General features: G+C 40.3%; 1 long non-coding RNA gene across 2 annotated transcripts; it reads right to left on the minus strand.

Annotated features, from left to right (window-relative positions):
- Positions 1-451: 451 nt before the first annotated feature.
- LOC132379584 (uncharacterized) lies at positions 452-22,196 on the minus strand. 2 transcript variants are annotated; one of them, XR_009507476.1, is made up of 2 exons: positions 17,214-22,196; positions 452-6,644 (listed from the first exon to the last, which is right to left on the minus strand). It is a non-coding gene; the product is annotated as an uncharacterized LOC132379584 (long non-coding RNA). The 2 variants fall into 2 exon arrangements; XR_009507477.1 differs by lacking the exon at positions 17,214-22,196 and adding an exon at positions 6,901-11,300.
- Between the last annotated feature and the right edge of the window lie 216 nt (positions 22,197-22,412).

Below are 22,412 nucleotides of genomic sequence, written 5' to 3' on the forward strand. Positions count from 1 at the left end.
TTAGTGTATCATGGGGATTGTTAAACTCTTTTTGTATTTATTACCTTTATTCAATATGAGATAATTGAATTAGCATGGGATTTTCAGTGTCTTGCATTGTAGTTGTTGCCTTTGGGGGTTATTGCTTCATCTGGACACCTGGACTCTCCGATTGGTCCTGAATTCCTATGTGCTCCAGGGTGTACTTCAAAAGGGCCTGCCAGCCTCCTCTCTTTGTTTGGTCATTGTGGATCCTCGTCTTGTGACAAGATCTTCTGTGCATCACAAGTGATTTCATTTCTTCAAGATTCTGTACAGTTCTTGTTAGATTTGCTGGCTAATTCCTGAAATAAATCTTATTTTGTTTGTATTACTGAAGTCTCTGGGATTCCTGCCCTTCAGTTCACTAGTGACCCTGACAACTGATAATTGCTTTGTAGACTGGGGGAAAATACTCACGCAGGCCAACAAATACTTTTTCAGGTCTTTAATTCCTTCAGCTGCTTTAGATGTTTTAATGCAGAAACAGGGTATCAAAATAAAAATGACGACATTGATTTAAAAAAAACATAGTTCTTGCTGTTACAATCTCAGCTTAATTTCGGACCACACCCTTGTTACCTATGCAGTATGAAAATAACTAAAACAAAATATACAAAACCAATATGGTAGTGGCAATTCTGAAATTACAAACAACATTAGAATCCCACCAACCCGGTACATTACACACAACATAAAAAATATGAATAAATACATCTCATCTTAACTAAGATATACTCATTTCGGCACACACATGCTTTTCTTCCGAACACATATAGACTTTGAAACAAGTTCTCCTCACTCACGTTACGTGAACAAAGATTAACATATTCACATATAGTCATGAAACAATAAAGAAAGACAAAAATTAACTTTTACAAGACATTTTACAATATATTGCCTTGTGGTTGAATTACTAAAAAGACTAACTTAATAGACCAGTAAGGAACATCACCCAATCACACAACCCAGCACTGATTAATTTTCTCACGAAAATCTAAAGCATCCAAATGTATAACATGTCAAATTACCAATATTCTAGATTTACAAACAAGTATAAATGAATTTACATGGATATTATTAAATATTATTCACCTTTCCTCACCAAACCTGGGAAAAGCCCTCGAACATTGTTCTCTCTAGAACATGGTGAATCTTTGTTCTACTCCACCCATGCAAACTGTCGGCACTGCTTTCTCTTAAAGGCACAGGCAGCTATTTTAGCATTACCAGGGTAAATACTTAAGTGCACCTTAACAATAAAAAAATTATATTCAGCGATCACTTGGTTACACTCGGAATAGATGGCAACTTCAGTTGAAAAACAGAAACTTTAAGAGAGGATTAAGCAGTCTTTTGGTAAGAGAACTAATTGAGAAATGGGTGTAGTAAGTTTGAGATTTCTGGTCTGAAAAAATAGACCAAAGTGGTTTATTATTAGTTCTCTGCCCAGCTGTCCATGTGATGGCTCAGACCTAAATGTGCTCCTTTTGTTCTAATTGTGTTCTTTCTTGCATAAATTTGTACCATGTGAAGGTTGTGTCGCTAACTCTGTGTCTGTGATACTGCCACAAGTATATCTTTTCATTACACTTGTAAATATCAACTTTGTCAATTAAAGAAAAATTGTCTGTTGATTTAATTTAACTTCACATATACTTGAAAAAAGGGAAATTATCAATGAAATGATACCGAATTCTTATATCCTCCAAAAATTGGTCTGGATACAAACTCAAACACAGTGAACTTATATTCATGCATTCCCGACGAAAAATGCATGAAATTTTCTTTTAAGTAATGTCAGTCATCCTGCAGTGTGTTTTTAGTACTAGATTGATATAAAGCAGAAACCTTTTTGCATTAATAAATAGTGGCAATATACAGTAAATACACCGTTTACCTATCAATAGAGCAATGTTTTTCCAAAGTATTGCAATTGCAGACCAGTCACTTTTGGTTCCACCAATGAATTTGATAAATGTATTCATTCAGTATGCCATAAAATGTCTTTAGAATAATGGATTATCTTTCCAGTTGCTATGTTACAAATTAATCTTTGAAGTTGGCAAGTATCATGAAGCTGTAAAACCCTTTATAGCTTACCTAAAGAGCTTCTCTCTGAATATTTAAAGGGAAATATAGATATGTGTCATATAAGATGCAGATTTGAAAAATAATTTACTCTCAAAAATCGCATCGTGTTATTGTTAAAAAATGTTCAACTGAAGAAACATTTCTTATTTATAAGTGAACAAAGCTGAACATAATTTGTAATACATTGATTATTTGATACTGCCATAATTATTGGTAGTTACAATATAATTACATGAAAGCACTATTGATTGCAAATATTTTATTGTCTTTCATAAAATCCAATAGGTACTTCAGATTGCTCATCTTTGAAATATCATAACTTTGTTGCTAAGGATATAGCTGCTTTTCTTGCATGTCTATTAAACTTGATTTAACCCAAATTTTTTCTGTGTTAGTGTCTGTGTTAGGCCGTACCTTCCAAATATCTGGACCTGACTTGCACTACCTTACTTTCCCTTTTCTATTTTCTAATTATGATTTTTAATTTAAATTTTTATTATATTTACTTTGATTTGTACTTCAGGGAGCGCGAAGCGCAGAAACAAATATCACTGTGATGATTGTACGCTCTAGTATTAATTGATTGGTGATAATAAAGTATTTCAGAGCAAACCAGTATATATTGGGAAATTGGCCAGAATATTTCAATTCATCTTTGTGTGGCATGTTTCCATTGATGTCAAGTACTTACAGGCACTACAAGTTGTATATTGCATATTCCTGTTATTTACCTAAATTAGAGCTTCTGGATACAACCTTTGACCTTTATTGAACAAGCACAGTACATTTCAGAGTGCATTCTCATAAACACAAAAGAATCTGCAGATGCTGGAAATCATGAGCAACGCACACAAAATGCTGATGGAACTCAACAAGTCAGGCAGCATCTGTGGAGGGGAATAAACAGTTGATGCTTTGGGCTGAGAATGCATTCCATTACTTCGCTGAATTCTTCTTTAAGGATATAGGGACATGACTGTCATTAATGGGCAGCTTCAGACTGACTGCATGCTGCAGAAACACCTTTCAGAGTTCATAGGAAACAATTATGACAGTCTTGTTCGATACCCAATCAATGGATATTTTAATGATAATACCACTAACAACATTTCATTAGTAACTTTGTATGACCCACAACAATACTAACAACTGTCACACAGGTTCACTTACTTATCTCTGCAGAGTGAAGGTGGGGTAGGTATGATAATGAAATGGCACCTAAATGATAGGGTGAGATTTCTAGGGACTACACTAAAAATCTGCAAATAGTGGAAAGCCATATTCATGGTGTTTTGATTTTCATGGCTATCTGGAGAAGATAGATATCAGAGTTGCATTGTGCATGCATACTTTGACAATAAAATGAACCTTGAAAACTATTTGATGTGATTGTTAACTCTATTTCATGCTCCACAATGAAATCCATAAGTATCAGGCCAAAAACAGGCAAGGGAATCTTTTGCTAATTATTTCCAACCATGCTTCCTCAGTTGATGAATAACTGCTCTGTCATGTTGATCTAAAGTGAGTGTGACGCTGCTGGGAATTGTGCTAGTTCAGCTTTAATGCAAAATTTAGGCTATGATCCACCACAATGGCATTTCTAACTTATTTTGACCAATTTTATGACTGTTTTTGCCAGGAATTTGACATAGGCATTATACTATATGCAGCACATATTTAGCACAGCAAAAAAAAGAGGGTGAAGCCTAATTTCAATGCAATGGCATTATATTTCTGGAGGATAATTATTAAAAGAAAAGTTGACACCATTCATTTACAAAAAGCAATAAAAACATATTACATTTATCTAGCTTGTCTCAGGAATTTTAGAAACACCAAATATAACAGATAAATTTATCTGACAAATGTGCGAAAGTTTCCTGGTAACCTCTGTTCGTGAAAGGCTGGACAAGTCCAATATGTTCTATTGTTATTGTCATCAGCAAAAAATGGAAAGCATTGTCAACTGAGCTAACAAGCAACAAAATTCTCACCAATAACCAACCAGAGGTTCTGCCAGGAACCCTGAGCTCCATAGCTCGCGTGTGGAAAATAAAGAGCTGAATAAGGTGAATGGCACTAAAATAATCATTCAAAGGCTACTTGACTGATAAATGGACCAGAAAGTCAGTTTAAAAGTCAAAAGGAATCAGGGAGGACACTGGCCACTAGATGGGAAATGACTATGATTGGTATACATCTATTATCTGAACATCAGGGCCTTGCTGCAAAATTTCTCAGGATATTGAATGAAGGCTAACCATATTCAACTTTTTTTAACTATAATATTTCCTTCATCCACTGAGAAATAGCGATGTTCACAGTGTTCATTTCACTATCAGAATCAGGCTTATAAGAGTATGTCATGAAATTTCAGGCTGAAGCCTTTCTTCAGGACAGATGAAGGGTCTCGGCCTGAAACCTTGAGTATTTTCGTTCCCTTAAATCAGTTCCTCCAGCATTTTGTATCGGTTACTCTGGATTTCCAGCATCTGCAGAACCTCTTGTGTTTGTGACATGAAATATGTTATTTTGTGGCACCAGTATAGTGCAAGACATAAAAAGTGACTAGAAGTTACAACAATGACTCAAAGGTTGGGGATGTTGTGGATAGTGTGGTGGGCTGTCAGAGGTTACAACGGGATATTAATAAGATACAAAACTGGGCTGAGAAGTGGCTGATGGAGTTCAACCAAGATAAGTGTGAGGTGGTTCATTTTGGTAGGTCAAATATGATGGCAGAATGTAGTATTAATGGTAAGACTCTTGGCAGTGTGGAGGATCAGAGGGGTCTTGGGGTCTGAGTCCATAGGACACCCAAAGCTGCTGCGCAGGTTGACTCTGTGGTTAAGAAAGCATATGGTGCATTGGCCTTCATCAATCATGGGATTAAGTTCAGGAGCCGAGAGGTAATGTTGCAGCTATATAGGACCCTGGCCAGACACCACTTGGAGTACTGTGTTCATTTCTGATCATCTCCCTGTAGGAAGGATGCAAAAACCATAGAAAGGGTGCAGAGGAGATTTACAAGGATTTTGTCTGGAATGGGGAGCATGCCTTATGAGAAGAGGTTAAGTGAACTCAGTCTTTTTTACTTGAAGCAACGGAGGATGAGAGGTGACCTGATAGAGGTGTATAAGATGATGAGAGGCTTTGATTGTATGGATAGTCAGAGTCTTCTTCCCAGGGCTGAAATGGCTAGCTGAAGAGGGCACAGTTTATAAGGTGCTTGGAAGTTGGTATAGAAGAGATCACAGGGGTAAGTTTTTTACCTAGAGAGTGGTGAGTGCATGGAATGGGCTGCTGGTGGTGGTGGAGGAGGCGGAAACGATAGGGTCTTTTAAGAGACTCTCTGGATGGCTACATGGAGCTTAGAAAAATAGAGGGCTATGGGTAAAGCCTAGGTAGTTCTAAAGTAGGGACATGTTCAGCATGTCCTCAAACTCCCAACAAAGTATAGTTGCTGACATGCCTTCTTTGTGATTACATCAATATTTTTGGTTTAGGATAGATCTTCTGAGATGTTGATGCCCAGGAACTTGAGCTTCTTCACAGATATTAAAGTAATTCATGCCTTCATACAAGATCTAGACACAATTCAGAAATGGACTGCTAAGTGATAAGGAATATGTGTTCAGAGAGTAGCCATTATCAACATAAATTTAATCATCTTACCTTGGTGATCAACAATAATGTCATCATCAAAATATGTTGTTGACCACTAAAGATGAGAAACTTGACTGAAATATCCATTTAAATACAATAGCTAAAGGCTTGAGAGTCCTTCTTACTCCCCAGAATTTCCCACCATCTACAAGGCACAAGTTGAGAGTAGCTCCACCAATTCTCAATTTTGAACAAATTAATATCAGTATGGAGGTTTCTTTCAGATCCTAATAGGGTATAACCGGACATAGAAATACCTTCTTAAATGTATTAATACCTTGTACCTGGCCAGAAAAGGAAAAAGGTGTTGCCCCAAAAACACCAGCAATCAATAAGCCCAATGAAAGCATAATGATAAATCTGAGGATTGTCTCCTCCAGAGGCATAATGTGTGATATATTTAAATTGGCAAAATGGTAAATCAGCTTATTATTGAGACTTGTACTGAGGTATCGCAAAAAAAACTTGTTTTCCATGCCATCCAAATAGATGGTTTCATCACATTGCTGCATCAATGTCCCACAAGGGGAAAGCAACAATAAGATAATGAATAAAACGTTACAGTTACAGAGAAAGTGTAGGGCAGACAAACAATAGGGTGCAATGTCATGCCAATGTCAATTCTGAGGTCAAGAGTCTGTGTTATCGTACAAGAGTCCCATTCAATGGCTTTGCACAGCCATCACTGGGTTGAGAAGAGAGGTCCCTGCACAATAGGTTGGTCTTCTGGCCAGGGTGCTGCAGATAAAATAGCTGATGAACAATAAGAGACAATTAGAGCTTCTGAACTTCCAGCACGGATGAGTTGCCCAAAGGAATTCTTTTTCTTGGCACTTCATTTGTTGCAAGTTTAATTTCTGCAGCTAAGAGCAATGTAAACAATGTTAATGAGCAAATGTGACGCTGTCCCAGCTATTTTGGAAAGTTAAATATAAAAGCAGTGTCTCTATAGAACAAGGGATTTTGAATCCACTTTAAAAACAACAAACTCTCTTTAAGAATTGAACCACTGCAGGTATAGCCAGTAGATTAATAATTTACATCTCCCTATTGGCAAGGTTGGTACATGGGGCAGAGCTCACCCAAACTTCTTGAATTTCAATTCAGATATTAACATACCAGTTCATTTGCCAGAAGGCTGATGCTGTTTGGTAGAGCAAGTTTCTTTTAATTGTCACAGGCTGGGTCCATAGCAACTTGACACTTGCTCATGGGTATTCACAGCAAGTACACTGCCAACTGCAAAGACGGGCAATTTTGTTCATATTTTACGGACTTGTGGAAAAAAATACATTATTATTTCTTTTTAGTGAGCTTTAATCTTTCATGTTTCCAATGCTGAAATGTAAGCTTTAGCAAACTGGCTAATCCAAATCCTTGTCAGTTAACAAGGTGTCTAATTAAATTACATACGTGTCTTTAAAAACAAGGTTACAATCCAAAACCTTAGATAGTCCCCTGTGATATAAAGCAATAACAGCTATTTGAAGACTATTGGTAGCTTTATTTTATTGTTATTCTTGCTAGAAAATATCAGCAGATCAATATGTTTGCTCTCTATGCATATGTTCAAATATCAAAGTAAAATTAATATTGAAGCATACATATGTCACCATATACTACTCTAAGATTTATTGAGTCTGCTATCTAAGCATCTTGTAGATATGCTAATTAACCATTTCAAGCATTCTACTTTCCAATTCTCATTATATGCTAAAACTGTGCCAGAATTGAGTTCAATCCTGTTACATATGACATATAAATTTCAGTAATCTACAGGGATCTCAGATTCAGATTTATTTTTCCCATGTATATCAAAACATACAGTGAAATGCGTCATTTGCATTAATAACCAACATTTTATCAAACCTTCGCTCCATAATCGTAACCATTCCTACAACTTTCACAGTACTTAAAGTTCAAATTAACAATTCATCATGGATACAAATGTCTGCCCCACTCAACACACACACACTCGTTACCAGTACCCCCGTGGATTTGCACCACCACTCAACCCCTGCAGCATCCATAACAATGTATTGTAACACACAACCCACTGGATCAGTACTCAGGGCAATCACTCTGCATCTAACGAAATCAATTCCGGACAAGCCCCCTCAATGAAACTCTCTTTTCTATCAGCTGCATAAGTCAAGGGAAGACAATCTCCGGCCCTACTAAACATGTGAGATTGAGTCGTGAGCCCACCGCAAAACCCCCTGTTTGTGTGGAAGCTGAGTGATTTGTTGCCCTGTTACGAATAAGTGTCACAAAATAACAGACAGTACACCACATACGATTAGAAGATTTAGCTTTATAATTTGTAATTGGACTAAAGAGTTAGTGAAGAAAGAACAAAAAAAGAAAGGAGCCCATTTTAATTAAAACAGTCTAATATGCACAAATTGGAACTCATGGTTTCCCCTTCACTGATCCTCCTTCGATCTCACCACAGGTTTCATCAAATCATGGCCTCATTCCAGGTCAAATCTTATGACCTCTTCTCTCCAGCATCTTCTCTCTTTGTCTCCTTAACAAAAGCCCCAAGCCCAACCTTAGTGTCCCTCACCAGAGAAACCTCCCCTTAACCCGGCCATCTAATTGGATGGCACACAATTCTCCTTTCTCTTATCTTCAACAGTAACCCAAACAAGCAGCTTGCAGAGAAAAGCACAAAAAAAACAAATATAAAACAGCATAACAGTAACAAAAATATGAACCAAGGCATGAGTAGTATTGGACCTTTTTCCTTTTAGAACTTCTTGTGCCATATTGTGAATAATTGTTAGCACATGTTTGTGATGAAATTCATTATATTCTCTAATATGTTTGAAAAACCATGGGAGAAAAACAAATATGTACCTGGCTTTTGATTTTGATATTGGGATTCAAAGTACATTTGTGTCTTTAACCTCTCTTTATTTGGAGAGACATGAAAGCTTTTTGAAATATTAATACATTTCAGATTACCTCTGTGGATGGAAATGCATAATATCATACCCAACTCTATGTCTCCTTATATTGTGGAGTCTTTTATACGGCACTTTATTGAATGCCTTCTGGAAATCCAAGTAAATAACATCCATCTGTTCCCCATCCACTGTGCTCATTATATCCTCAAAATTCTTAGTTTAAATCTTAATTTAGATTAAAACAGATGCACAGAAAGCAACACTTAAATAACATAAAATAATACTTAAATAAAATACAATCTACTGTATAACAAAATTCTAAAAGCAACATGTTCTTATATAGGATTTCATCTGGTTCTGTTCCTGCATGTTGAGAGCTCAAGCAAAATTTTGTGCTAGGACATCACAGAGCATCACTAGTGGATGATAATAACTCATTTCATATCTTCATGAACTTTCATTGGAAAGTGAGGAACTCCTGAATTTACCAAATAGCTGTTAATCTCAAAATAGCAATCACTCGTTCTGCTATCATGTTTTCCTTCTTCTTTGCTTGTTTGATTCACACAACAGTGTTAGGATGGTGGTAAATACTGGTATTTGGGTCGAGGAGTTTGATGTTGTGGTGTTCACCAAACTTGGCAATTAGCTTGCAGTCATTTCATCACCAGTCAAGGTGATAACCATAACACTATAAGACCATAAGACATAGGAGCAGAATTAGGCTATTTTGCCCATTGAGGCTGCTCCACCATTCAATCATGGCTGATCCTATTTTCCCCTGCTGGGTCCCACTCCCCAGCCTTCTCACCAAAATCTTTGATGCCATGTCCAATCAAAAACCTATCAATCTCTGCCTTAAATACACACAATGACCTGGCCTCCACAGCTGCATGTGGTAATAAATTCCATATATTCACCACCCTTTGGCTAAAGAAATTTCTCCACATCTTTGTTTTAAATGGACACCCCTCTATCCTGAGGCTGTGCTTTCTTGTCCACCATGGGAAACTTCCTTTCTACATCTACTCTGTCTAGTCCTTTCAACATTCAAAAGGTTTCAATGAGATCCCCCCTCATCCTTCTAAATTCCAGCGAGTACAGACTCAGAGCTATCAAACATTCCTCAAATCATAACCCTTTCATTCCCAGAATTGTCCTTGTGAACCACCTCTGAACTCTTTCCAATACCAGAACATCTTTTCTAAAATAAAGAGCCCAAAACTGTTCACAGTATTCAAGGTGAGGCCTCACCAGTGCCTTATAAAACCTTAGGATCGTAAATCCTTGCTCTTGTATTCTAGACCTCTTGAAATGAATGTTAACATTGCATTTGCTTTCCTCACCACTGACTGAATGTGCAAGTTAAACTTTAGGCTGTTCTGCACAAGGACTCCCAAGTCTCTTTGCATTTCAGATTTTTGTATTTTCTCCCCATTTAGAAAATATTCTGCACATTGATTTCTGCTACCAAAGTGCATGAACATGCATTTTTCAACATTGTATATCATTTGCAACTTTCTTGCCCATTCTCCTGATCTGTCTGTCCTTCTGCAGACTACCTGTTTTCTCAACATTTCCTGCCTCTTCTCCAATCTTCATATCATCTGCAAACCTGCCAACAAAGCTGTCTATTCCATCATCTAAATCATTGACATACAGCATAAAAAGAAGCAGTCCCAACACTGACCCATGCGGAACACCATAAGTCTCTGGCAGCCAACTATAAAAAGATCCTTTGATTTCCACTTGCTGCCTTCTACCAATCAGCCAATTCTCCAACCATGCCAGTAACTTTCCTGTAATGCTGTGGCAGCCTCATGTGTGGCACGTTGACAAAGGCCTTCTGAAGGTCCAAATATACAACATCCACTACATCCCCTTTATCTATCCTATGTGAAATAACAAAGAATTTCACTAGGTTCATCTGGCAAGATTTTTCATTAAGGAAACCATGCTGACTTTATCCTATCTTGCCCTGTATCACCTCAGTGCACAGTTGATGATGTTTCTCTCTGGAAGTGCTCATGTTTATATAGGCCCCTGTTCGATTGCCTCAGTCCTGATTGGCTACCCCATTGATTGACCATTGAATTCTATTGGCTCGCATTTCTTTGGCTCTTAGGGGTTTGTGGACAGCATCTATTTCCATAGTTTACTTAAGGATTTATCAGAAGATAAATTCTTGTGTCTGGCTCATGTTTGCCTGTGCCAGAACCTCTACCGTGTCCCATTTAAAGTGGTGTTCTTCTTGATCATCATGTACCAAGATCAGCGACAGTGGATTATGTCTCCCTTCTGCCAGTCAGTGGAAACACTTTGTCAAAATGCTCCGGAACAACAGTTTCATTGAGTTTCACTAGGTGATTCTTACTTAGCACTTGAAACATGCAAAATTGCCCTACAGCATGAGTATCTCAGAAATGACAGTCAACAGCTTGAACCTCACTGCATCACAATTACTCACAAACCAATGGCAACTTTAAGGAAGCTTGTCTCAAGAACCAAGGTACCAGTAAAGACAACTGACAAAATCCAAGTGTTTTATAGGATCACCTGTGGAGACTGTGACAAGAACTACTTCAGCCAGCCAGGATGTAAGCTATAAACTCACTTACAGGAGCACAGACTGGCAGTACAGAGCCATGATTCACTGTCGCCGATCTCAGTACCTGAAAACTGAGGAAGACGCAGCATTAAAAGAGCTACCTATTAATCAGGAGTGCGATCAAGATTTCAAAGGTATAGTTTCACCAATGTTTCTCTGAATTGATGAGCAACCAGTCAGCAAGGGTCATTAGAAAGGGTCAACAAGAATAATTCAAATGCAAGTAGAGTGACCATTCAGTATTTCAAATGGCTTTGGCTTATCAGGCTTAGCTGAGATCAGGCTTGCACACTGTCTCTCTCTCTCTCTCTGTTCTTAATTGTTCATTCCTCATCTGTTAGGGCACCGTAGATTAGTGAGGATGGTTTCAGAGGAAGAGTGTTGTACTGTGTGTGGGGTGCAGGAAGACTGGGAGATATCCCATCTGCCAGGTAAACACATCTGCACCAGGTGTACCAAGTTGCAGCTCCTGAGAGAATGTATAAGGAACTGGAGCTGCAGCTTGATGACCTTCGACTTATATGGGAGAATGCAGAGGTGAGAGACAGGGAGGTAGTTACATCAAGGTTGCAGGAGACAAGTAACGATGTGACTGTTAGGAGAAGGAGGGGAAATGCACAGCCAGTGCAGAGTACAACTGTGGCCATTCCCATCAATAATAGGTATACAACTTTAGATACTATTGAGGGGGATGACCTACCGGGGCAGCCGCAGTGCCTGGTGCTGTGGCTCAGGAGATCGGTGAAGTGAAGAGGACTGCAGTGTTTATAAGAGACTCCTTAGCCAGAGATACAAACAGGAGGTTCTGTGGGTGTGATAGAGACATCCCAAAGGTACATTGCCTCCCTCGTGCCAGGATCAGGGACGGCTTGGACTGGATCCATAGCATTCTCAAAGATGAGGGTGAGCAACCAGAAATTTCAGTGCATGTTGGCTCCAATGACATAGCTAGACAAGGTGAGGAGCTCCTGAAGAGAGATCTTAAGGAGCTAAATAGAAAGCTGAGAAACAGGACCCCCAGTGCAGTAATCTCTGGATTGCCCACATGCCAGTGAGGGGAAGCATAGAAGGATTTGCCCGGTGAATGCACAGCTGAGGAACTAGTGCGGGGTACAGGGATTTGGATTTATGGATCTGCTTAAGGTATGATCTCTAGGAAGAGGGCAGGTTACACCTGAAATAGAGGAGGACCGATATCCTTGTGTGCAGGTTGGCTAGAGTTGTTTGGGTAGGTTTAAATGAATTTGGCGGAATATGGGAACCGGAGCGATGGTGCTGAAGATGATGTAGTTGGCTTACAAACAGAGGAAATGTGCAGTGAGATTTCTAGCAAGGTTGATAGGGCAACACTGCAGTCAACAGGATGAGTTGTAATTTAAAAGATAGACAAAATCAAAAAGGGTATACACTGGACTGAATGTGTGCCATATATGGAATAAGACATGAGAGAGGTCTGGAGTGGGATGAGGACCATCACTGGGTTCCAGCAAACTAGCAACAGAGAAGCTGAAGGCAGTGTGGACAGGGCCAATGAATTTAACCTGTTCTTCAACAGATTTGACATTGTGGCCCCTGCCCATCCCCCACATGATTCATCTGTTGTCGGCCCACAACCAACACATACTCCACTCTTCCCTCCTCACAGACCCCCACCCTGCTCTTGTGACTACACCCCTCCCTCACCTGAAACCACCACGGTGGGCTTCACAGCTGAACAGGTGAGCAGGCAGCTGAAACGTCTCCACCCAAGCAAGGCTGCAGGCCCAGATGGTGTCAGCCCCAGGGTGCTCAAAGCCTGTGCCCCCCAGCTATGTGGAGTACTTCACCATGTCTTCAACCTGAGCCTGAGTCACCAGAGAGTTCTTGTGCTGTGGAAGGTGTCCTGCCTCGTTCCTGTACCGAAGACATCGCGCCCCAGTGGCTCCAATGACTACAGACCGGTGGAATTGACCTTCCACATCATTAAGACCCTGGAGTGACTTATTCTAGAGCTGCCCCAGCCTACGGTTAGGCCACACTTAGACCCCACTCCAGTTCACCTATCAGCCCGGACCAGGAGTTGAGGATGCCATCGTCTACCTGCTGAAGCGTGTCTACGCCCAGCTGGACAAGCCAGGGAGCACTGTGAGGGTCATGGGTTTTTTTTTTACTTCTCCTGTGCATTCAACACTATCCGCCCTGCTCTGCTGGGTGAGAAGCTGACATTGTTGCAGGTGGATGCTTCCCTGGTGTCATGGATTATTGATTACCTGACTGACAGACCACAGCACGTGCACTTGCAACACTGTGTCAGACAGAGTGGGCTAACACTGGGGCTCAGCAGCACTGGGGCTCCACAGGGGACTGTCCTGTCTCCCTTTCTCTTCACCATCTACACCTCGGACTTCAACTACAACACAGAGTCTTGCCATCTTCCGAAGTTTTCTGATGACTCTGCCATAGTTGGATGCATCAGCAAGGGAGATGAGGCAGAGTACAGGGCTAAGGTGGGAAACTTTATAACATGGTGTGAGCAGAATCATCTGCAGCTTAATGTGAAAAAGACTAAGGAGTTGTTGGTGGACCTGAGGAGGGCTAAGGCACCGGTGACCCCTGTTTCCACCCAAGGGGTCAGTGTGGACATGGTGGAGGATTACAAATACCTGGGGATATGAATTGACAATAAACTGGACTGGTCAAAGAACACTGAGGCTGTCTACAAGAAGGGTCAGAGCCATCTCTACTTCCTGAGGAGACTGACATCCTTTAACATCTGCCAGACGTTGCTGAGGATGTTCTATGAGTCTGTGGTGGCCAGTTCTATCATGTTTACTGTTGTGTGCTGTGGCAGCAGGCTGAGGGTAGCAGACACCAACAGAATCAACAAACTCATTTGTAAGGCCAGTGATGCTGTCGGGGTGGAACTGGACTCTCCGATGATGGTGTCTGAAAAGAGGATGCTGTCCAATTTGCATGCCATCTTGGAAAATGACTGCCATCCACTCCATAATGTACTGGTTAGGCACAGGAGTACATTCAGCCAGAGACTCATTCCACCGAGATGTAACACTGAGCGTCATAGGAAGTCATTCCTGCCTGTGGCCATCAAACTTTACAACTCCTCCCTCGGGGTGTCAGACACCCTGAGCCAATAGACTGGTCCTGGACTTATTTCCACTTAGCATGATTAACTTATTATTATTTAATTATTTATGATTTTATATTGCTATATTTCTATACTATTCTTGGTTGGTGTGACTGTAACAAAACCCAATTTCCCTCGGGATCAATAAAGTATGTCTGTCTGTCTGTCAAAAGTTAGACAAACTTGCAGCACAGTTACATGCAGATTGGTATGTAAAATTTTGTAGGCATCACGGAATCATGGCTGAAAGAAGATTATAGCTGGGAGCTGAACGTCCAAGGATACAAATTGAAAGGACAGGCAGGAAGGCTGAGGGGGTGGTGTTGCTCTGCTGGTACAAAATGGAATTAAATCATTAGAAAGAGGTGACATAGGGTTGGAAAGTGTTGAATCATTGTGGATAGAGCTAAGGAACTGCAAGGGTAAAAAGACCCAGAAGGCAATTATATACAGACCCCTCCCCCAAACAGTAGCCAGGATATGAAAAAAATTTTCAAAGAGAGATAGGAAATGCATGCCAAAAAGGCAATTTTATAATATTCATAGAGGATTTCAATAGGCAGGTAGATTAGAAAAATCAGGTTGGTGCTGGTTTCCATGTGGAAAAATTTCTCGAGTGCCAACGAGATGGCTTTTTAGACCAGCTTGTGGTTGAGTCCACTAGGAGATCAGCTATTCTGGATTGAGTGTTTTGCAATGAACCGGAATTGATTAGAGAGCTTAAGGTAAAAGATCCCTTCAGGATAAGTGATCATAATGTTATCAAATTCACCCTGAATTTTGAGGAGAGGCTAAAGTCAGATGTATTAATATTACAGTGTGGTAAAGGGAATTACAGAGGAATAAGAGAGGAGTTGGCCAAATTGATTGGAAAAGAACACTGTCAAGGAATGATGATAGATCAACAATGGCTGGAATTTCTGGAAGCAATTCAGAAGGCACAGGATATATACACCACAAAGAGGAAGAAATATTCTAAAGGTAAGCAGTCCTGTTTCCTTGTATGTCTGGAGATAGAAGGAGTTTTATCAATTTATATGTATGTATATCTTAACTGAAAGCTCCTCTACACTGAAGTACCATCTGACTTGGGGCACATCATCATTGATGCAAGGTCAAAACTCAGAATGAACTCAGTCCTGGAAAACTACTCTGCTCGCATCTCTCAAGAAAGAAAAGCAGTATCTCATGTTAAGCAAGCAATAATTACTCTTAGCAAACTTTCATCCATGTCACCAGTTACACAATGGCGCCTTCCGATTAATACAAACATTAAGCCAAAGCAACAGTCAAGATTCAGCAACTTAAAACTTGCACGTCTCTGAGCCAGAAGCTATTTTTACTGATGCATCCTTCACTTGGTTTTGACAATAATAGAAATACTAAACAACAGAAAAATAACTTTTTGTTTTTATGCCTAAATTCCACCAAAAATTGTGTTGCACATTTTAAAATGTTGACACCCGTTTCCTGTTTGAGTCCCACTCATCATTTATTTGCTGCAAAGTGAAATTTGAGAGAGTTTTACACTAGCCTAAAATGCTGAATCTGAGTAAAGGCTCAGGTGTTTCATATTAACTTCACATAATGGTTCACATTGTCAAATATGTCACATTTTCATTTTGTTTATTTTGTATTTTAATTTGAAGCTTATAGTTATTCAGTGCTAATCTTTCTGCTTTTGGAAAGAAGCAGCTTTCCAAAACAGAATTTTTCTAAAATCTTTCGGTAGTTCCAGTGTGTGAGCCAAGGTGTCTTATTAACCCTGGGTTAAAATATTTGAGTGCACTCACATTTCAGATTTGATTCAGAACAGCTATTGCCTCAGAAACTATCTTTGACAGCAAGGAAAGCAGATGCTAGGATGGTGTCAAGATCTTAAATGATAGATTTGTTCCAAAATCATGTCTGGATTTCTGCTAGCATTCATTTTTCTGTGTGCTGTAAGCAGATGGAGCATGGAAGGTGTAATCAGATTAATGAAAAGTTTTCCTTTCTATTGGAGCTGGTGCTGAGCAATTGATGGCCTGTAACACTACAAATCACTCCCTTAGGTTAGTTCTCTATCCCTATTTCCTGGAGATCATATGCGCTTGCTCAAGTATGTCTAGAAATTCATAAGTTGCCCAGGGTTTATAAGAAAACTTAGATTATATTTTAGGTCAGTGTTTTATCACATGTACTCATGGCCCCTTACTTTTATATAATTCTTGGAGTAAACTATCCATTGCCACATGAATAACAGTTTAATTCCATAAACAGATTCAGGTTTAATATCATTGGCATATTGGCATCTGTTAACTTTACCCCAGCAATACAGTGTAATACATTATAATAAAGAAAACAAAACTGTGAATTACAGTAAATATATATGTATTAAATAGTTAAATAAGTAGTGCAAAAAAATAGGAGATAAAAAGGTAGTGAGGTAGCTTTCACAGGCTCAATGCCCATTTAAAAATTGGATGGCAGGGGGAAGAAGCTGTTCCTGAATCATTGAGTGTGTGCATTCAGGCTTCTGTACCTCCTTCTTGACAGTAACAATGAGAAGCGAGCATGTCCTGGGTGGTGGGGGTCCATAATGATGCCTTTCTGAGGCACTGCTCCTTGAAGGTATCCTGGATACTACAGAGGTTAATGCCTATGATGGACCTGACTAATTTTACAACGCTCTGCAGCTTACTTTGCTATCTGCAGTGCCCACCCCTACACCAAGTGGTGATGCAGCCAGTTACAATGCTCTCCACAGTACATCTGTAGAAATTTGTGAATGTCTTTGGTTACATACCAGATCTCTCAAGCTCCTAATGAAATATAGCAGCTGTCTTGCCTTCTTTATGGCTGCAATGATATGTTGGGTCTAGGTTAGGTCATCAGTGATATTGATAACCAGGAACTTGACACTGCTCACTCTCTCCACTTGTGATCCATTGGCATCCTATGAATAAAAAGTAGTCCAGAGAGAATTCATTACCTTTAAGTCAACTTTAATTTCTACTCTTGGGACTACAGGACATAAAGAAGTTTTTCCAACAAAAAGGAGAGAAGTGCAGAAAGCATCGTGGGCTATGAATTTTCCCACCCTTAAACAGCCTTACCAAATGTGGATTCAGTGGTAACAAGCATCTATTTATTCTAGTCATGCCAGCACACGTCTTTATCAGAGTCCACAGGTAAATAGACAAGCAAAATATCTTTGTTCTATTACCACAGAGTAAACATTTGTTAGTAAGTAAATACTGTTCATCTGTGGACTTATATGAAAATTGATGTTAGGACTCTAACTTTAAAAGGAGCACTTAAGCATGTCATAGCTTCAAATTATTCAGCTGTAATGGGTGTGAAGGACGCTCAGATAGGTAGAGAGAGGGTGACCATAATTATATATACTGCTTTTGGTATCTTAGTTAAAGAAACTGAAAGATTCTTTTCCCCAAAGGTGCCAGAATGAGGTATATCAACATTGGGAAGAGGCTGCCCAGAAAATGTGCTGACATGGTAATGTAGTAGTTCTACAGTGTGAACAAGCAGAGTTTAATTCTGTCGCTGCCTGAAAGGAGTTTGTACATTCTCTCTGTGACCTTCGCGCATTTCCTCTGTCTGCTCTGGTTTATTCCCTCATTCAAAAGCCATACAGGTTAGTGGGTTAATTTGGCACATGGGTGTAAATAGGCTCATTGGGCCAGGAGGGCATGTTACCGTGCTGTCTCACTAAATAAAATAAGCCCAGTGAACACAAGAGTAATGAAGCAGGAATTTCCATTCACTCAATTATGTGTTCAAATATCATGTTCCAATTCTTTAAAATCTGGCATGCAAATGTAGCCCTGCTGAATTCACACAGTGATTATCACATGGACCACAGTTAGCCAAGACTGCTTGTCAATCAGTAAGCAATGTATTTCTCAATGGCAGCAGGTGTAGATCACCCAGACTGGAGGAACTGATGAAGCAATGTTTCACTTCCAAAGTCTACTTCCTCTGTGGAGTCTCAATCAGCTCTCATCAGCAGATTCATCATAGTTACCAGAAGCTTTATGAATTAATTGTGATCTTGAAAAGAATTATTTTCTGTTGAAAATTAGTGATCCAAAGTAAATCCTTTATGTAACCAATGTTTTCTTTCTCAAATGTACATCAGTTGTCCGGTTCTTGCAGCTATCCGACCAGACACCCTCTTGTCTTCTCGGTAATCGCGCACTAGGACTTCCTGTCCAATCTCAAAGCTGGTTTACTTGGCAGCGGGTCACACTATTTATTCTGCACTGTCTTCTGTAGATCTGGTTTCAGGAGGTCTATGTGAGATCTGAGATTCCTGTTCATGAGCAGCTTGTAGGTGTTTGATTTGTTGTCGCATGAACAGAGTTCCAATACACAAAAAGGAAGCTGTCCGCCTTATGCTGTAGAGAAATATCCTCCTTGTCCATAGCCTTAATAGATTCTGGAATGTTTGGATCAACCTTTCAGCTAACCTATTTGTTGCTGAGTGGTGAGGAGCTGACTTGAAATGTTAGGTGCTATTTTTCTTCATGAACAGTCTGAACTCTGACATGTGGTCCATTGTAACTCACAGTTGGTTCTGGTGAGCCATGTCTGAAGAAGATAGTCCTCAGAATGGAAGCAGTCTTTACATAGGTGATTAACCTCATTGGTATGACCTCAGTCCATTTTGAATGAGCATCTACAGCAATCAGAAACATGGAGTCTATGAATGGCTCAGTAAAGTCAATATGTACTCTTTGCCAGGGTGAAGATGGCCACTCCCATGGGTGTATCGGTGACTGTTGGGGTGCATTTGGAACTGTGTGGCATCCTGAACAGCTTTTGGTCAAGCCTTCAATCTGTCCAACTACTCCTGGCCACCACACTTAGCTCCAAGTGAGGTTCTTCATCTTGACTGTACCCTGGTGTCCTTCATAGAAATTTTCTAAAACAGTCTGGTGTGCAGTTTAGAAGGAACCACAACACAAGATTCACACATCAGTTTTCTTTGACATACAGACAGTTGGTTTCATCTCACTGAGAACTTTGGAAACAGAGGATTACCATGAGCTGGCCATTCTTGCACAGTGATGTCATTGACTTTTGACAATGTTGGGCCATTCCTTGTTTCTCCTCGTATTTCAGAATTTGTGACTGGCCACCTATGCTCTGTTGAGCACTTCTGCTGGGTCACAGAATTAAGCCTTTTTCTTCCTCAGTTGCCAACAGTAGAAGCTGTGACAAACTGAAAGCATTGTTGTGTTGTTTGGTGCCCTAGAACTCTATACCATCAAAGTGGGCTTCAAGAAAATGTGCTCAGCATTGCAACTGAGTAGCAGACATCACTGCGATTCTCTTCCTGGAATTAAAAATGGGCACAAGGGGCTGGTGGTCTGTCACTGGAGCAAACTTTTGTCCGTAGAGGTAGTGATGGAACTTCCTTAGCCCCATACTACACTAAGGGTCTCTTGGTCTACTATGCAGAGTTGCGTTCTGCCCTCATCGGTGATCTTGAAGCAAATGGAATTGGAAGTTCAGATTCATCTTTCACAGTGTGTGACAACATGGCTCCAAAAACATAAAGGGAAGTATCGCATGCCAGTGAGAGATGGGTCATAATAGGTAAGCAGTTCATCTAATGTTTTTAGGTTTTTTGTTTCCTTGAGTGCTCTTTTACAACTTTCTGACCATTCCCACTTTGCTCCTGTCTGCAACAGTGCATTCAATGGGTGCTGCACTGTAGCAGTGTTTGGGAGAAAACAGTAGTAGTAGTTTACAAGGCCCATATATGACCTGAGTTGTGTTCAAGTTTGGGTGCCTGCAGCACTGCTTCACTCTTCCCTTGTGACTTTCATAAGCCATGCTTGTCAATGACAAGTCCGCAATATGAGCTTTTGTTCTTGAGAAATTAACACTTTTCTCTCTTTGTGCGCAGACAATACTCACTCAGCCTGGTAAGCACTTTACTAAGGTTTTGGAGGTGCTCTTCATCATTCTTGCCAGTTACAATGATGTCATTAAGGTAACGTTGTGTTCCTGGGATATCTTGGAGCATTTGGTCTACTGCTCTTTGCCAAATTGCTGGAGCTGATGTAATGGCAAAGGTGAGATGATTCCACTGGTACAGTCCCTGTGAGTGTTGACTGTGAGGAACTTTCTGCTTGACTCCTCGATCTCCATTTGCAGATTGGCTTGTCAGTCATTGGAAACGTCTCTCACATGCCAAAGGTTGAAAATGTCTTCTATTCTTCGCAGGGGATACTGCATAGTACACAGCACAGGGTTCATGCTCTCCTTGGTCCAAGCATATGCGAACTGCTTCAGCCTTCCATTTTTGGTCATCGGGACAATGGGCGTGGCCCAATCACTCCACTCAACCTTGGAGAAAATTCCAGATGCCTCCAAGCTTTGAAGTTCAGCATCCACTTTAGGGCGTAATGTGTAAGATACTGGACGTGCTTCATGGAACATTGCTGTCGCTGCTTCATCCAGTTCAATTCTGACCTTCATGCCTTTAAATTTACCAGTACCCTTCTCAAACACATTCATTAGCATTAAACAGTTGTGACATCTCCTGGTTAGTGCTATCGTTTGCGCTGCAGCTGCCTGTTGATTACATTGAGAGCTTTGATTGTGTGCCAGTCTAGTTCGATTTTTTTCTGAACTATTCATGTCCAAAAAGTGCTGGCCCTCCACTTTTCAATGCATCAAAGAGATTTGTAGAGACTACTCCATCACTGCTGGTAGAGGTAGATCCCTTGGAGCTCAAACTGACGAGCCAGATCAAAGTTTGACAATATTGTTTGCTTCACGTGGATACAGGAAGAGACGTTACTGAATGACAGATACCCATTTATCATTAGGAGTGATTAAAAAATCTGAATGTTCAGCAGATCCTTTGAATGATGACATGGTAAACACCCCAAGTTTAAGTTTAATATGGAACAATCTGAGTTCATGCACTTCGGTGGGTGGATTCAAAGGGTAGACCATTGTGTGCATAGACAGAGATTGGAAATGAGTAAAGTCATGTGGGATAGAACACAGAACATAGAAAATACAGCACTGTGTAAAAGTCTTAGGGACATATACATAGCTAGGGATCCTATGGTTTTTGCACTGTACTGTAGTAATTTTATGTATTGCACTGTATTACTGCCACAAAAACAAAATTTTAAAAAAATCATGACATATTTGACTGATGATAAACTTGATTCTGATATGGGGTTTCTACTCTGGACTAAGGGTTGAAAAGGGGCAGGGAGAGAGGAATCATAGTTGGTAAAAGAGGAGGAGAGAGGGAAAGGAGTGAAAGGCACCAGAGAGACATACTGGTGATGACCATTTATCAAATTGCTTGGAAATAAATTACCTTCACCGGTGTCTCACAGCTGTGTGACCCCACGGTGACCCCTACCTCCACGGTGACCCCTACCTCCAACCGGCATGCCTTCTCTGCCACCTGTCCTACATCTCACCCGGGGCACTCTACCCCTTGCTATTCCCAACATCCTTTGCTCCTGCCAGATTCACAAACTTGCTCTCTGCTCCATGTTGACAAATACAGTACCGTGCAAAATCCTCAGGTACCCTATCTACGTACATGTGCCTAAGACTTTTGCCCGGTACTGTGTAACAGTACAGCACAGGAGCAGGCTCTTCACCACACAACGTTATTGAAGCCAATGATACCTATTGAAACTAGTCCTTGTACCTGCACATGGTCCAAATCCTTCCATCCTCTGCTTTTTTACGCAGATTTCTAACAGCCTCTTAGACGCCTCTATTGTATCTGCCTCTACCACCACCCCTGGCACCGTGCACCATTCTGTGAACATCCCCCCCCCCCCGCCCCAGGTTAAATGCATGCCCTCTAATATTAGACTCTTTGACCCTGGGAAAAAGATACTGGCTGTCCATTCTATTCTCTCTCCTAATTTTTTGAACTTTTATCAGGTCTGGGTATTCACGTGCATAAAGTATGAGAAATTAACAAACAAGTGCA

This window comes from Hypanus sabinus, chromosome 22 (genome assembly GCF_030144855.1).
Source record: "Hypanus sabinus isolate sHypSab1 chromosome 22, sHypSab1.hap1, whole genome shotgun sequence".
NCBI classification, from domain to species: Eukaryota; Metazoa; Chordata; class Chondrichthyes; order Myliobatiformes; family Dasyatidae; genus Hypanus; species Hypanus sabinus.